The 17772-nt window shown below is 41.9% G+C and overlaps 1 protein-coding gene across 1 annotated transcript in view; it reads right to left on the bottom strand.

Moving 5' to 3' along the window:
* Nucleotides 1–17772, bottom strand: part of LOC124169551 (5E5 antigen-like) — a 231266-nt gene that overhangs the window by 200852 nt on the left and 12642 nt on the right. Inside the window, exon 2 of the mRNA XM_046548194.1 lies at nucleotides 7168–7455. The gene's annotated coding sequence lies outside the window, so the exon portion shown is untranslated. The remainder of the gene's footprint in view (nucleotides 1–7167; nucleotides 7456–17772) is intronic.

Below are 17772 nucleotides of genomic sequence, written 5' to 3'. Positions count from 1 at the left end.
GTGGTGGTCCAGGTTTACATGCCCACTAGCAATCATAGGGAGGAAGAAGTAGACGAGGTGTATGAACAGCTCGAGGAAATAATTAGAGACACACCGGGTAAGAAAAATCTGGTAGTGATGGGGGACTGGAACGCCTCAGTCGGGGAAGGGAGGGATGGAAACGAAATAGGAGATTTTGGTCTAGGAATACGGAACGACAGGGGAGAGAAAGCAGCAGAATTTTGTAGGAGAAACAAATTATTCATCACAAACACGTGGTTCAATCATCATAAAGGGCGAAGGTACACGTGGAAAAGTCCAGGGGATGCGGGGAGATATCAAATAGACTACATTATGGTAAGACAGAGGTTTAGGAACAGTGTGAAAAACTCGCGCAGCTTCCCTGCAGCGGATGCGGATTCGGACCACAATCTAGTGCTCATGAAATGCAACGTAAGATTCAAAAGACTTATGAAAGTTAGGAAGGCGAAGAAATGGAACGTAGAAGCCCTGAAGGGGAGTATGAGGAGAGAATATCAGGAGCTAGTGGACATTAGTATACGGGAGATTGAAAGTACCAAGACGGTAGAGGAAAGATGGGATAATATAAAAACGGGAATAGTCAAAGCGGCGGAGAAGTCAATTGGTTACGTTGACAGTAGAAGGATAAAGAAGCCGTGGATAACGGAGGCAATGGTAAATGAAATGGAGGAGAGGAGGAAGTGGAAGAACGTGGACACAGAACAGGGCAAAAGAATGTATAGGGAATTGAATAATCGATTACGACGTGAAACTAAGAGGGCAAGGGAGGCTTGGTGGAAAAGACAGTGCGAGGAAATGGAAGAGTTCCAGAAGGATGGAGAAATAGGCGCGTTGTACGCCAAAGTTAAGTCGCTATCGGGCGGCAAAAGAGGACAAGCCATGTCTAAAATTAAGGCTAAAGATGGGAGGATGCTAACCGAGCGGGAAGAGGTACAGGGTAGGTGGAAGGAATACGTGGAGGACCTGTATGACGGAACGAACAGACCAGAGAGATTGACTCTAGAGGAGGAAAGTGAAGTGGAGGAGGATAATCTTGGGCCGGAGATATTAGATTCAGAAATAGAGAGAGCACTCCGTGATATGAAGGCTAGGAAAGCAGTAGGCGTGGACAACATCCCGTGTGAACTTCTGAAGAATCTAGGGAAGGAAGGTAAGAAAAGGTTTTTCGAACTAGTTCGCAAGATCTATGAGGAGGGATGTTGGCCGGAGGATTTCGTGAAGACGGTTTTAATTCCGCTTCCGAAAAAGAAGAAAGCTGTGGAATGCGGAGATTATAGGACTATTAGCCTAATATCCCATGCGGCTAAAGAAGTGCTGAGGATATTGAACAGACGAATGGAGGCGAGGGCAAACGAGTATTTGGGCGAAGATCAGTTTGGTTTCAGAAAAGGGAAGTCAACTCGTGATGCAATAGCAATAATGAGGTCCCTCGTGGAGAGGAACCTAGAATATGAGCAGGACGTATATGTGTATTTCGTGGATTTTGAAAAAGCGTTTGATAGGGTGAACTGGGTAAAGTTAATGGATATTCTCAAGAGAATAGGTGTTGACTGGAGGGATAGACGACTGATTTGTAATCTGTATATGGCCCAGACTGCGCAAGTGAGGATAGCGGACGGAGAATCTGGGTGGGCAAGCATTGGCCGAGGTGTGAGGCAAGGCTGTCCTCTATCGCCACTGCTCTTTAACGTGTATGCTGAAGAGATGGTATGGGAAGCGTGGGATGAGTTAGAAGCTGGGATAAAAGTGGGAGGAATGATGTTCAAATCAGTGAGATTCGCGGATGACCAGGCGTTGATCAGTCGGTCGGCTTCAGGCCCTAGTGGATGCGTTATACGAACGTTGCGAGGAGTTTGGGATGAGGATTAATCACAAGAAAACTAAGGTAATGCGGTTTTGTAAAGCATCACGAGCGAGGAATGTGAGACTCAAGATAAAGGTGGGTGGTGAAAAACTTGAGCAGGTTGAGCAATTAAACTATTTAGGCAGTACGTTAGAGGAAAACGGATACAGTAGTAAGGACATAAGGAAGAGAATCGCATTAGCGAAGGAGGCGTTCATGAGCAGGAAGGAGCTTCTGAGAGGATCGTTGTGTAAGAGTTTAAAGAAAAGGTTAGTGAAGAGTTTGATCTGGAGTGTAGCTCTCTACGGTGCGGAAACGTGGACTCTGAGGAAAGAAGACGAGAGAAGATTGGAGGCGTTCGAGATGTGGGTATGGAGAAGAATGGAGAGGGTGAAATGGACGGAGAGGAAAAGGAACGACGAAGTGCTGGATATGGTTGGCGAGGAGAGAAAGCTTTTAGATGAGATACGCAGGAGACAGAAGGTTTGGATGGAGTTAGTGCTTAGCGGTGAGGGGATGTTGAAAATGGTGTTGGAGGGTAGAATGTTGGGGAAACGAGGGAGGGGGAGGAAAAGAATAGGATTTTTAGATAGATTGAAAGAGAGTAGGCCTTACAGTGAATTAAAGAAGGCAGTGCTGGAAGGAAAGGGAGGCTCCCAGATCACCTCTTTAGTACTCCATGGAAACCTACCTTAATCGGTAGAATACTATAATAATAATTCGAAAAGGTTATATTCGAGGTTTTTTAGATTTCAGAGAATCTTCAAGGAACAAATTCACTAAATAGATAATAGAAAAACAATGAAGTATTGAATTTTATAAACTGTGAAATTCCCATCCTTCAAAGTATTTTTCTTACCTGATTGCTGTGTTTTTATTAACTTACATCTAGTTTTTAAGTACCGGAATAGCGTTAAAATCCATTTCCGGGAATTCAATATCCTAAAAATTAAAAATAAAAGAAGACTTTGGGTGTCAATGTTCACGGAGAAAGAATTAGGTTGCTGCTATTTGATGACGATATAGCAGATGCCAAATAGCAAATGCAATGGTATGCAATAACGCTACCGACATCTATTATAGTGATCAATACTGATGCATAAAAGTTATATTTATATGCTGCTCACATTCCATTTCTACGAATAAGTAACGAAATGGCTATCTAAATTTAATCACTAAGTCAATCAATCCTAAGGTTGGTTTAATAGATTCTTAGTCTTCGATTTGTCAACTCATTTCATATATATTATAGTGACATCGAAATGTGTTCCAAATAACGTGCTTGGAAGCTACATTCAGCTTTTCAATACTGCGCAGGCTCTTGAGAGGCCCGTTTTATACTCACTCCGAATCGCAGAACACGTGGGCAGGAGGCGCGAAAACAGTCAACTGTCACACCTCGCAACCCGGCCATTTAACCGTTCACATTTTTCCGAGACCAGGGTTTTTTTCCCTGTCACGTTTACCCCAACAAAAATAAATGAATAAAACAAACTCGTCCCGCTAAATCAGGGGCGTCGCCAACCTTCCGTCGTCGCCCCTTTAAAAAACACCTGACGAGCGGAACGAGAAATATACGGAAAAAAAGAACATCGAATATATTAAAAAAAAAAAAACGACGAACGAAATGCGTTGATGTTGATGTTTTTTCGGGGTGGAGGTTCGAATATTCGGAGGCGTTAACGCTTCGAAACGGGAAAGAAAACAATATTTATACGGTTGTCACGTCGCGTCGGACCCTTGCATGAAATCGCAGCGGGAACACGCCGTCCTCAAAGGCGTTACGACGGATCCGGGCGTTTTCCCGCACCGCACCATTTTGGGAATCGCTACCGGGGAAACGATCCTACGGAATGGGTTTCAACATCATCCGACTCCTGTGCTGAAAGGATACATTTCAGAATTTGGCGATGCAATCTCGTTTGCCAATCATAAGTAATATCAGCATAGAGGGCTACCATTAATGGTATGGTATTTGGAGGAGGCGACCGACAGCTGAGGTCATTGGCGCCATGAGGGTAGGGTAGGTGAGGAAGGGTGGAGAGAAACCCGGCGTCGGCATTAGCCTGCTCTTAACGAAAGGCACCAAGGGGACCACGGCTTAACGTCCCATCCGACGGACGGAGTGTTGAGCTTGAAATGTACTCCACACAACATTCAAGCAGGGATTGGGCAGTCCCTGAAAATTCTCTGCCGCTGCCGGGATTTGAACCCGGGCTCACCGGGTGGGAAGCCAAGCTACCATTAATTACATGAGGATTTTAGGGGGGTGGGTTTAGTGGCTTAGCCAAAAATTTCGTTCGGGGGGGGGAGGGGGCGGGATGGAGCAGCGAGGTTTTGGGGGATAAAACACCCCCAGAGTACCGAGAAATTTTAAATTTAACCCATTTTACAGAATTGGATTGATATTACTAATAGAATAGTTCAAAGATTAATAAAATATCCCTCAGAAAGGCGTAAAACTCATTTATCTTAAAATTCCCTGATTTATTAATGCCGCACCTACCGCTTATTCTCTGCCTCGCGAAACCCTCTTCTTTCCAGGGAGTGATCTTCCATCAAGTAGCAGCAACGGTAGCTTCAAGTTCCCAACCGATATTCACTCAAGCCCTGGACGAACCTGCAGCGTAATTACCATGGTAATAACCTAACATGCTTATAGACACCACGCGGCAAAGCACTCTTCCAAAACGACGATTTTCGTCTTTTTAGTTTATTTTAGGTGAGAGGAACAAAAAAAAAACATTTCCTTTCATGAAAAGTTTAGATATTTTTTTTACATATAGCATACGTAACTTCAATATTCATGTACTCTTCCGAACCTCGGATTTTGAAATCTACCTTTCGGACATTTAAAAAATCAAGGAATGGGTGTAATTTAATTTTAAAAAGCTATTCGTAATGCGAAGATATCGTTCTCTCCCTATAAAAAATACAATACAAAGGAGGGGGGTGACCTATTTCATTGTTGATGGAGACTTTCGCGGGGTGGTGCAGCATGCGTAGCAAGGTTTCCGGGTTGACCTCCGCGTCGATTCATCTTCAAGACGACAGTTTCGCCGGCGTTGCAGCTAGCGTCTTCAGGTACGAAGTATCGGATGCAGGTTTTTGCCCGTCTTGTATGCATACAGGGAGGACAGCTATTCGCTCTCAAACACATGGAAGAGACTCTTACCCACGGACCAATCAGAATGCACCTAGCCCAAACCAAGGCCTATATAAGACGGGCAAAAACCTGCATCCGATACTTCGTACCTGAAGACGCTAGCTGCAACGCCGGCGAAACTGTCGTCTTGAAGATGAATCGACGCGGAGGTCAACCCGGAAACCTTGCTACGCAGACCTATTTCATTGTTTCACCCCCCGCCTTTCTGTCTCTAAACGTTCTTTTCTATTCAGACCTCCTCCTTCCATTAACTCCTATTCCAAATGTGTTCCAAATTTTTATCCTTTTTTTCATCCCTCACCCATCTTTCACCAGCACTATCGTAATTTTCCCCCTATTACTCGCACCACACGATGAAATTTACTATTCTTTGTTATTTATTTGTAAATACTGTTGAATATTCTTTGTTCATTATTGGTTACGTTGCTTATTATTATTAATTGTTTCTCCTGTTATTGTGAGTCCTCTGTAATTGGCCTCGTGCTGTTTTTGGACTGGATTAAATAAATAAATAAATGAGATGTACCAATAAAATATTTTGCCCGTGACGAGATGAAGAAGACGAACGTTTCGCTGTTTGCATCGTTTTTCACATGTTCTTCTTCACTCTTTCGACCGTCGAAGCTAAAAGTTTACAATTAAACAATGTTTAATGATTCATTGTTGTAGTCGAATGAACAATGAGTGAAGCGATATATGACACGACCCTGTGAATCTTCGGTAGAAATTCTTACAAAATGCTTAAAGTACAGCGATCTACCTTTTTTGCACCGATAGAAGTTGGGGCTGACATCGATCAAATTGGGAACAATTTGACACTATGGGAAGGACAATAGTTGAAAAGTGGGAATGGTTTGAGTTTGGACCGGATTGGATCCAACAAATCAAGAATTTCGATAGCAGGGGCGCAGCTAGGAATTTTGGTGTTTTAGGGGGCGTTTTAGGCGCAACCAACACTGAGGGATTTGGTGGTGTGGAATACCCGCCAGGATAAGTGGGAAGTGCGGGTACCCTTCCCCAGAAAATTTTTAAGAAAAATGGTTCAAAATGGTGAGTTTTTTTGGCTTTACGAGACATATTTTATGAATTATTACACCTTTCCATAAGTAATATCGATCCAACTAAGTAAAATGGATGAATAAACGATTTTAATTTCTCCTGGTGAATACTATTGATGAATTCTCGGGTTCTCAGCCAGGTTCATTCTGTAGTATGAGCCGACGCTTCGAGAGATGACATGTCTCCAATCATCAAGGCCGTGTTACTTTATGTAAGTCCAACTTCACACTGAGCTGGATCGACCGTTTACCGAGGATAACAATACGGCTCAGGTGTCGTCCGATTGGCTCTTTTGAAATTCTTCACGTTCTTCCGTTATGTTTTTTATACAGCAACCAGTAAAAATGGATAAAACTTAAACATTTCTCTGAACTCGGGGTGCGGGGGGGGGGTCCCCCAAAACGCTGCAGGGGGGCTGAACTGTCCGATAGCACACGAACTTACCCAGCTAGCAAGCGGGTAGCTCCGTAATTCCGAGTAGTCTACTTCGCCTAGTCCAACTCAGAAAATAGAGGAAGTAGTGCTCACTGAGAGGGTAGCCTTCCACTTGAATGGAATAATCTACATCTAGATCTACATAATACCCCGCAAGCCGCCTAAAAGGCGTGTGGCAGGGGGTGTTAGGACACCAGCCGTTTACACATAAAAATGAAGTCGTCCAACGAAGTTAAAGGTAGCGTTTATTAAAGTCCTTTATGGTTCTATTGTGTGGACTATTGATACGAAACAATATAATCCTTTACGTGCACTATTGATACGAAACAATACAGTACAGTAATGCGAGTTTCATTTTCCTTATGAGAGTTTTCCTTCACGGTAACACTTCAATTGCGAGTATGTACCATGCACTGTATAGTAAAATTCATTATATACACGTATGTGTACAATGAAACATTCCTTTTGCCGTTTGATTGTGTCATCATTAACGATTTCCAGTAATCCACGCTATTTCGATGCTTTGTGATTCTGTAATCGCCCTAATGTAAAACAGTGAATGTAGTGGATATACATGTATTCATCCGCTGCCAAATATGTGACTGGCAGGCTATCATGCACATGCATATATTTGGACACTTACCTTAACGACGGCAGCTACTGTGGTTGCTCCGAGATTGAACCAGGTCACGCGGTGTTTAACCACTTCCACTTCGATCAGCCGTAAACTGATGATCTATCGTTTCTTCCTCCGTCATGGGCATCTTCCTTACAAGCTTCCACAGTAGCAACAAGGGAACAATGAGGGATAGGAGATTGGGCGATTTCCCTGCCTCGCCAAACCCTATCGTCCTGGATGTGATCTTCCAACAAGTTGAAGTAACGGTAGCTTCAGGTTCCAAACCAATATTGGCTCAAGCCCTGGACGAACCTGCAGCGTAACAAAGAAAAAATGCATTATTATCTAAACACAAATTTAAAGCAATATTTTCACTAGGTAACAGCCAATCGATACCTCAACTGCAAAAACGCTCATTAATCGCCCAAATCTGCTCATATACAGGGTGTCCCATTTATCTTGACCACCCGAAATAACTTTTTGTCCAGACGCAAATTCAAAAATGTGTCAAGCAAATGTTCATTAGCCGTCAGGGGGACATTAATCAGCATGATTGCCTTCCTTATAGCATTGTTAATTACAAATATATGAACAGGAGGAGTTATAGGAGAGGAAATGAATTGCCGAATAAAAAAAATATAGGGTGCCATTTAAAAAAGACATACCGCTGTTCATATCTTTGTAAATAACAAAGCTACAAGGAAGGCAATCATGCTGATTAATGTCCCCCTGACGGCTAATGAACATTTGCTTGACACATATTTGAATTTGCATCTGGACAAAAAGTTATTTCGGGTGGTCAAGATAAATGGGACACCCTGTAGTAGTCCAACAATACGAATGCGCTCAGCTGGCAGTGTGCGAAGCATAAACGCTCACCTCCAATTCTCCAAACTTCGGAGAAGGCTTTAGATGAGCGGATTTGATTCATTGGGCGATTTTTTGGTGTTTTTGCAGTGAAGGTATCGCAATGTAAAAGCCTTTGTGACGTTTTCGGTGGTGAAATAAATAAATTATCTTCAAGATGGCTCTTCGATGAAAGTTTTTACTCACCAGCTCAGCGAACAATGATAAAAATAGTTGTGCGATATTTACAAGCTATTTGTCCATGAATATCAGATCACAGATGCATTGCCGCCGAGCGGTACTGTATACCTCCAAAGCGCCGCGGAAAGTAATGACCCATGAAGATTTCTCGGGATCGCCACCGGGTCAGGAACTGCATTTCTGCCGACGCTTGGCAGTGTAGTAGAGACCTTTCAGTATACCTCTTGCAGTGCCCAGCGATTGCATAATAAGAGTGATTCGTAGCAATATTTATTAATTTTACTTTCTGGTGATTATTTTCTATCAATATTATATCTTTTACCCAGATATAAAAGTGAATGTGGCAATATCGCATCCACACGCTTGCCGCGTCGCCGTACTCTCCTCCCCCGTCGGCCAGAAACGGAGTCGACCGCACGCTCGAAAAAACGATGTAAAATTCGGGGTTGCAGGTTGGTGCAAGATTTTACTTTAGATTCACAATGTAGAAGCTTCATAGAACGACATGGTATAAGTCAATTGGAGGAAGTCGGCAGAAGTATCTACTTTTTCTCTACGTTTATGTAAAACAATTGGTTGAAAACAGGCTCCGCCATTTTGTTACATATCTATGATTAAAGGTGAAACAAAATCTTTAAAAACCCTCAAAATGTAAGAAAAAGAAGTGTTAATTAAGAAGGTATAATAGTTTGGTCAACAAAAATTTTCATGAAACCATTGCGCGAGGATAAAATTGGCTATCTTCAGAAAAAATCGAAGGTGGTCATTTTTCGCTAAATTTGTTCAACTTTGACCTCAAATATATGGTAACGTGAAGGCACTGACAAAAAACCTGGCAAATTATGCACAGTTTATTTGAGAATATATATGCGAATTTTCAATTTCCTATCTAAAAAAAAACAATTTTGAGGTTATGGGCCGCTTTTTTCGAATCTAGCCCACTGTTCGTCGGCGGTAACGCAGCTCCTGGTCTGGTGGCGATCCCGAGAACTTTTCACGCAATCTATTAGCCGGGAAAGCACCACATCTCTCTTGAAGTAATGACCGATTACCTCCTCCGAAACAACGACCTATTTATAGGTATCCGTCCCTTTTCTCACTGGGTATTAACACGTGCCAATTTCTTGTCCATAAAGTCCCGTGAATTGTTCGACACACGCGTGGTAAAACACGAGACTATCCTAGTCGATCGCACTTGAAAGGAGAATGGAAAGCAAAAAGGGCTGGCTTTCTATTTTGAATCTCGCTGCAAATCAATGATTGGAATAGCCTACTTGTATGGGTGTGACGCTATCACCAGACACCATAAATGGATAGTGACACTCAAAAAGGGGACGGGGGCGTATAAATGGTGACCTAAGCCAAAAACAACAAAACTTAGTTTATGATCTTAGGTTTTCCCGGCGTATCAGTTGCAGAAAAGTTTCTCGGGTTTTCCACCGGTTGATGCCGTCCATGTCTCCCGACGTTTCGATCGAATGGCATTCGGAAGATCCCCTGAGGATGATCAACAAGTCGCGGATCGAAACGTCGGGAGACATGGACGCCATCAACCGGTGGAAAACCCGAGAAACCTTTCTGAAACTTAGTTTAATTTTGGCGTAACGATGAGCTATAAGCTCAATCGTCTCCTGTTTCAAAACAGCTTAAAATTATGTCTCTTAACCATGGATAATAACCTTTGGAGAAAATTCCTCTTGAAATTCACCAGTAACAAAGAGGACAGTTTTGATCGTGAATATTACAAAAGAGGACCCTCAAGTCGGTCTGTAAATGTGTTGTCAACCACAGCGCATTTAAATTGGTTTACAAAAGTCGCCACTCGCGTCGCTGACGGACATAGTGATTCGAGTTTTATGGAGAAATAAGATATGATTAGGGGCTTTTACCGAAATTTATGCACATGATGATGTGATATATCAAATTTAAAACTCTTCAGTGATATTCCACGCAATTACAAATGTAATAATGCAAAATATCGTAAAGTGGATCGCTCATCACCGCGCCGCGGACATTTTTGAAAACCGATTAAAATGCGACCGAATTGGCAACAGAAATGTACCTTGCCTACTCTATGCAGTCCTCTTGGTTTTGATTATCGCAAGACAAATTTTCCAAGTCCTAAGGCCTCTAAAAACCAATTCCACGTTTGATGCGTGATGTGAACTTCAGCTATGAGTGACATTTCTTATCTCGGGATTTCATTGTCATGATTAAGTGCAGTGAAGTCAGCGGCGATCAGTGGCGTAGCCAGGGGGGAGGTCTGGGGGTCCGGACCCCCCCTTCCCCGAAAAATGAGAACACAATTATTACTCTTCATAAAAGAAAAGATAATATTGAAAAATCAGGAATTTACAAAATGTTTCTTTAAGAAATTAAGTTTTTACGATTATGAAAAGTGTTAAAATCAGTTTAAAACCCATTATTAGGTGCCCGGTTTTTCAAAAATTTTCCCCCATTGTTTTGGACCCCCCCCCCCCCCCCCGAACGTAATTCCTGGCTACGAGTGGGAGAAAAGAGAAGCCTCCTAAAAACCTTAAGCAGAAGAAGGGACAACTTAGTTGGCCACATTTTGAGGCATGATGTTCTGATGAAGACTACCGTAGAAGGACAGGTGGAAGGGAAGTAGGGCAAGGGACGGCCTCGAATGAATTATATAGGACAGGTTATAAAGGATGTAATAGAGAAGAAATACGTGGCTATGAAAAGGTTAGCGGATAGGAGAAAGGAATGGAGAGCTGCGTCAAACCAATCCCAGGATTTTTGAACGATATGATGATGATGATGAATTTTTCTCCGCTCTGTATATGCAGACCCCTAGCGGGGCCCTTGGGCCCGGCGGTAATTCCCGCCCGCCTTCCTGGGAGAAGGAAGTGGCTCTCGCGAGCGATATCTGTCTGCGGAGAGCAAAAATACACCGCCGGCGCAGATATCTTGAGACGCACTAAGTGAAGTGGAGAGGCTTAGCATGGATCGGGCATTGGGAGTTGCTCAAAAACGCGATCTTAGCACTGCATGAGTCATACAATGCATCCAATACGCTAGTCTAGGGAACTGCATACCGGAGGGCCCGGCCCGTCTCGTGGAAGGTGGATTTAATGCTGCCCTCTCGGGTGCATTTTAATAGGTTTTCAAAAATGCATGCTGCGCTGCTCTCCGCACGGCCAAGCAAACAAAACCTCAAGCCTGAATCACAGGATATTTTGGGTAAAATTAACAATAAACCTTCTGAGCGACAGCTCAAGCGATCGCTCCAATTACGGATATTACATTGCATATTATAATGCATTTTCTTAATGCTCAAAAGGTGAAAAATTGGACTGTATAGGAAACTGAGTGCCGCCGAATGGTACTTACAAAAATTCGGAGGCGTCAATGCCATGGCGAGCTGGCGCGTGGCCTCTGGGGCAGGTTCCAGCACACAGGTTTTCGGGGTTGCTACCGCGTAGATTCATCTCTGCAGACGACAGTTTCGCCGGCATTGCAGCAGGCTTCTTCAGGTCAATGAAGTGACAGCAGCAGGGAAGTCAAGAAAGGAACCATTCATAATGTGGCGCTGTGACCCTTCATTGACCTGAAGAAGCCTGCTGCAATGCCGGCGAAACTGTCGTCTGCAGAGATGAATCTACGCGGTAGTAACCCCGAAAACCTGTGTGCTGAGTCCTCACCACACCGCGAAAGCCTACACAAGTATTTTCTGCGGCAGGTTCTCCTGAGTTTCCGAAGCACACACATCCTCTACAACTACTTCCTACAATTGTCTCCTCGTCTCGAGGATCAGAAGAAAAAGAGAACCTCCTCCCCTATTACGACGAACGCACACAAAAAAAAAACAAAAGTAAAACTGAATGCACCACTCGGTGGCAAATAAGAAGTTTACCGAACAGCATTAAAGGCTAAAGACTGAAATTTTTAATAACGATTAAAAATTTCAGGCTTTTGGCTTTTTGTTTTTGAGGGCCTGAGTCTTTCGTGTTTTCGTCGCCATGGCAGCAGAATTATTTTTGCCCATGGTCGAGCCGATAGCCTTGGTCGTAGTTACCCCGGCCACAATTGTTGCCGCAAAAAATAATTAAGAACGATACACCTAGTTTCCTTGGAAGCAGGTCACATAAAATCAGTCGGGCAGTATAAGATACATATACTAGTCGTTATTGTGGGGAGATCCTAGATCTCCCCTAGCTGGAGGACGTCTAGTGGGTTCCCTTTCTATTGTTCCATTCCATTCATAAAAGTCTCCTAGGTGAGCTCCGACAAGGGTAGGTCTGGGGGAGCGATTCAAAGAAAAGACCGGGTCAATCTCATCGTGAACGGTTCAGTAAGGTTTCCGATGCTCCTCTATCACGTAAAGTAGCGTATCGCGAATATTACAAAAGATCTCCCCTAGCTGGCGGACGTCTAGTGGGTTCACTTTCTTTTGTTCCATTCCATTCATAAAAGTCTCCTAGGTGAGCTCCGACAAGGGTAGGTCTGGGGGAGCGATTCAGAGAAAAGACCGGGTCAATCTCATCGTGAACGGTTCAGTAAGGTTTCCGATGCTCCTCTATCACGTAAAGTAGCGTATCGCGAATATTACAAAAGAGGATCCTCAAGTGGGCCTCTAAATTTGTTCCCACCCACCGCGCATTGAAATGAGTTTACGTAAGTGAAAATGCGACCGAATTGGCACCAGAAATCAGTCTACTATGGGATAAAATAAGGCCTCCTCTAGGCCCACATAATATATACATTTTCCAATCTGTCAGTCCCTAGAGTCCCCTGGGGTCCAATCAAGTCGGAATAATTACGACTTCACGCATTCATTTTCCGCGACTTTTTCTTCCGCGACCGCTTCCGCGATTCATTTTGGCTCCCGGAATAGAAATAAAAAAGGAATCGAATACCTTTTTCCATCACACTGTACGTCCCGTTTGCTGTCGCTGAAACTATCGCTAGCACCATCCTTTAGCCAATCAGAACACGCGACCGCTAACGGCGATTTTAACGCCACGCATGGCAGTTTATTGAAAGACAATTGTTAATACGGCAAGTGACGGAGTAAGCGACGGAAAAGGGACGGCGGGAATGACCATGTGATTCAGAAAATGATGAGTCAAGGGATACTTTGAGCTATCATACTTAAATATTATCGGAATGATAACTTTAGCTTTTGCTATCATTCTGATGACAGAAAAATGAACGGGCGATTCAGGCTTAATACAAAAACCGGCAAGCAAAGGCAAACTTCTTTTTTCAAGGGGATATGCTGTTTGTAATCTCACAGAAAAATGTATGATTTTCAGACGAAAAAAATGATTTTTCATCTCCCTGCCACGATTTGTACCCAGGCGCGTAGGCGCGCAGGGTTTTCCTTGAGAAAGCGACCAGCAACGGTCGGGAAACGTTGGGGCCACCCAAAAAATTGACGCATTGACATAGTCCAAAAGTTTTTATTTAACATGGCGAGTAGGTTCCCGCGAAATTTTTAACGAGGAAGATCGCTACACTTTGAAGTCATATGTTTTTATTTTATTGATGTGGTGGTAAAGTGGCGTGGAGCATTGTAGCCCTGCGGACGACGTGAATTCGATTTGTGGCACCTGCATTAAAAGAAGGTTGAAAAGCCTTTCATTAAAGCATGAAAATTACCATTTGCCGCTTATATTTCATCATGGATATATCTCATTTCTATAACATCAAGCCGGTGACGATTTCGTAATTTTTTTGTGGCCTTCAGTCAATAGAGTGCAATTATAAGACTGCTTTCCAATAGTTTCATGCAAATGACGACTAATTTCTCCTTCGCACCAATCTTCTAAATAAAATTTGCCTCTTAATAGTCAAAACAGAATATTTATACGGCCTGTTTTATATTATCTCGTTTGAAAAGGGGTAAAAAATAAACACTCATCTCTGAAGACGCCTGGTAGAATCCCGGCGAAAATGTCGTCAACCGCTGACAAACAACGCGGCGGAAAACCCGGAAGGAGGAGAGATGCACGAATCCAGAATGCAACGGTAAACTACGAGCCACCACCCGTGAAAGTCTTGACACTCAGAGAGAATTTCTTATTTTTTTATACCTTCATTAAATAAATTAAAATTATAAGACCTATTTCCCAAATTTTCATGCAAATGACGAGTAATTTCTCCTTCACACCAACCTTCTTTAAGTAAAATTTTCCTCTTATTAGTCAAAACAGGGTATTTATAAGGCCTGTTTTAAATTATCTCGTTTGAAAAGTAGGGTAAAAAATTAACTATTATCTCTGAAGACGCCTGGTAGAATCCCGGCGAAACTTGGCGGAAAACCCGGGAGGTGGAGAGATGCGCGAATCCAGAATCCAGCGGTAAACTACTAACCACCACCCGTGAAAGTCTTAACACTTGGAGAGAACTTCTTATTTTTTTATACCTTCATTCAATAAATTACCATTGAGAGGGTGAGAAGCCTAGGGGTGCAAGTTATTTTCTTTCCAAACAGAGTTTGGTAGAGAAATTCAAAAAAGAAATATACAAAAACCTGTTGAACAAGGGATGCGAGTTATTCTATGTTCTGTGGCGACATCGAGTGGAAGATCAAATGCACTTCTGAATATTCATTTGATCTCGTATGTTTTCTTTACGTATTTTCTGTTTAGAACAAAAAATCACTTTTACACCTTGGATTCTCACCCCCTTAATTATAAGACCTCTTTCCAAAATTTTCATGCAAATAACGATCACCTTTTCCTTCACACCAACATCCTTTTAAATAAAATTTGCCTCTTATTAGTCAAAACAGGGTATTTATACGGCCTGCTTTAAATTCTCCAGTTTGAAAAAGAAAAAGAAGAAAAAAAAGAAGTGATGGGAACAATTTAGATCCCTTTAATTTTAGCAGATGCAAATTCAAGCGGTCCGTCCCGAATAGGCCCCCATACATCGGGGCATCTGCTCCGACTCAAATAGGAAGGCCGGCTGTAATCGCCGGGGAGGCTTGGGGAAAACCCTGGCACCAAATATGACTTGGCCAACCTCCCACGCAAGATAGAGACGCCCACAGCGAGAGGGAGAGAGAGGAGAAAAAACTGCGAAAAATTCCTCCAATAAAAAACGAATGATGAAATAAAAAAAATGAATGCGAAGAAATCTCCCCCTGGGTCACGGACGGGTTTCATTATAAAATACCCACGATCAAAGCTTTTTGAGGCACTTTTGTTTTGTTTTTATTTCAAGCGTCTCGTTTTTGTTTTGTTTTTTTTTTTCGATACGTGACTCTGCGAAAACCCGCCATTAAGTTCATTGTTTACGGTCTCCTATTATATATGCCTCATCCGCATCGCTACCTACGCTTATATAACCCATTCTCTTCAAGGAAATGCTTACGGTACGGCAATGCAAGTTGAACAATTGGGAAATTGTAAAAATTTGGGAAATACGTGAAAGAGAAGAAGAATAAAAATGAATCTATATCTACATAATACCCTGCGATCCACCTCTAGGGTGTTTGGCAAGAGATGATGTAGATTTAGTTCAGGCGGGAATTGATTTAGTCTAGTTTCAATCTACGGTCTGACAGTGATTCCCATCCAAATTGTTTTTCGAGGTCAGAAACACTGTCAAGTTGAATTCAAATTCCGTTTTAAGCCTATTTCATGAGGATCCCAAACATTGGCATAGTATTTCAAACACCTCAAAGAAAAAAACATGCCAATGGTTCATAAAACTTAAGTCTTCCTTGCCTTCGTACTTTCCCTTTACAATCGGGTTTATCAATTTATCAGAGGAGATTGTGACTTAATACATCCATCAACTAACGGCCAGAATTGTAAGGCAACCTCCCTTAAATCTGTAAACGGTTATACGACAGTCAAGTAAACGTGTTTACCGAAGGGGGTACTAGCTACCAGCCCCCTCCAATTATCCTTACGCTGAGACTACATAAAATTTGCAACGAAGTAGAGGCATGCAGAATTTTAAAAAATTCCAAAGACATGCAAAACATTATGGTGACAGAATGCTAAGAGTGACTCTACCGCAAGTACTCAACTATTTACATGTTATAGCACCAAACATAATTACAATAGGGTAGTTTCCTTCACCAAAGAAAACAAAAGGAGTTGATTGTGATTCATTACCCACCAATAGTGTATTCATAATAGACAAATTATTTAGTTTCAGAAATTCCAGTTTAGACGAATGGCAATAGTCAATTTTAACCGCATTTGAAAAAAGGCCAGATTGACGCCCATGCGATGCCACTCCACGTGACGTCACAGGGACCTAGTTTCTATACGAGTAGATAGGAGTTTTACATCGTCTGAGATTACCAAAGCATGCATGAGGCACAGAGCTCAACGAAACATATCTTAACAATCACCTATTAAAACTGGCTAAGGTCGGAAAGTTTCCTGCGTTTGATAAGGTATTAATAATCTTTATTTAAGCCAAGCGCTACCTGCTAGCAACCTGCATCGCAGTGGCTCACGTATTCTCGCCCTAAGGTCATCTCACTCGGCGGCAGGGGGAACCATAATGACGTCACACGGGCTTTTCCCATCATTCATACTTAGCCGTCGCATTTTCGCACGCAAGAAAATTTTCACTTTTCATTTAATCGCGAAAAATAGATATCGTTACTTAAAAATCTAAAAGCGTTGAATGCGTACTCCAGGAGTAATAATCTTTTGATTTAGGCAATAAAAACCTAATAGGAAAGATATTGTATGAAGCTATTACTTTAAAATCAAGAACAACTTAATGAAATGGATTGTCATTTGTCTGTATATTTGTTTTACTTTTATAAAATATGTAATTAAGTTTTCGTTCCTTCATAGTAAGAGAAAATATCAATCGTACCTGATCAAATAATGCGTTTTCCTCATCCTAACCATTTTTTCCAATACAAGCATTTCCTGACGAACCAGTGACTCTGGAGGACTTATTTTTTAAATATTTATAAGATCTAATTACACGTTTTCCAAGTTATATTGTAAAATTTCCATTGCATTGTAATTTGTTTAATGAATACCTACCAAGAGGAAAGAGTTTAGAACGCTATTGTTATTTTTATAGGCTACATAGGTGTTCATTAAAATTTACATGTGGTACATGTAAAATGCAAAAATATTTTTTACTAATAAATAACTTCATCTATAAAAAAAGATCGATAGTATTTTTAGAATGAAAGCGCTAACATTTACATACCAAAGATTGTTCTCTCCACTATTTAATGAAAATTTGATGTAGATACAACGACTTAGCTTCATTCTCGGGAACAAGCTGAGTGTAAAGGTATCCTCACTCTGCACCATTTTTGAAGTAAAGAACTATCCACTGTTTAGACGCCTGTACAAATGAAAGTGTCATGTAGAAGGCCAAATTAATATGCTGTTCTTATTAGTGTGGCGAGAATATTTAATATTTGAACGCTTGAAGATATTTTTAATGCACTGTATAAGCTTGGAAAATGCCTCAAAGACAAGTCGAGTAAAAGACCGCAACTATGAAAACATACCAATGATTCATAAAATAAAACATTCCCTGCCTTAAGAATATCGCTTTCCAATCAAGGTTATTGATGCATCGGAGATGATTGTGTCTCTATTTATCCATACCCTC

Source organism: Ischnura elegans, chromosome 12, assembly GCF_921293095.1.
Source record: "Ischnura elegans chromosome 12, ioIscEleg1.1, whole genome shotgun sequence".
In the NCBI taxonomy this organism is placed as follows: domain Eukaryota; kingdom Metazoa; phylum Arthropoda; class Insecta; order Odonata; family Coenagrionidae; genus Ischnura; species Ischnura elegans.
Note: the sequence above shows the minus strand (reverse complement) of the source record. Positions and strands in the feature narration are given on the sequence as shown.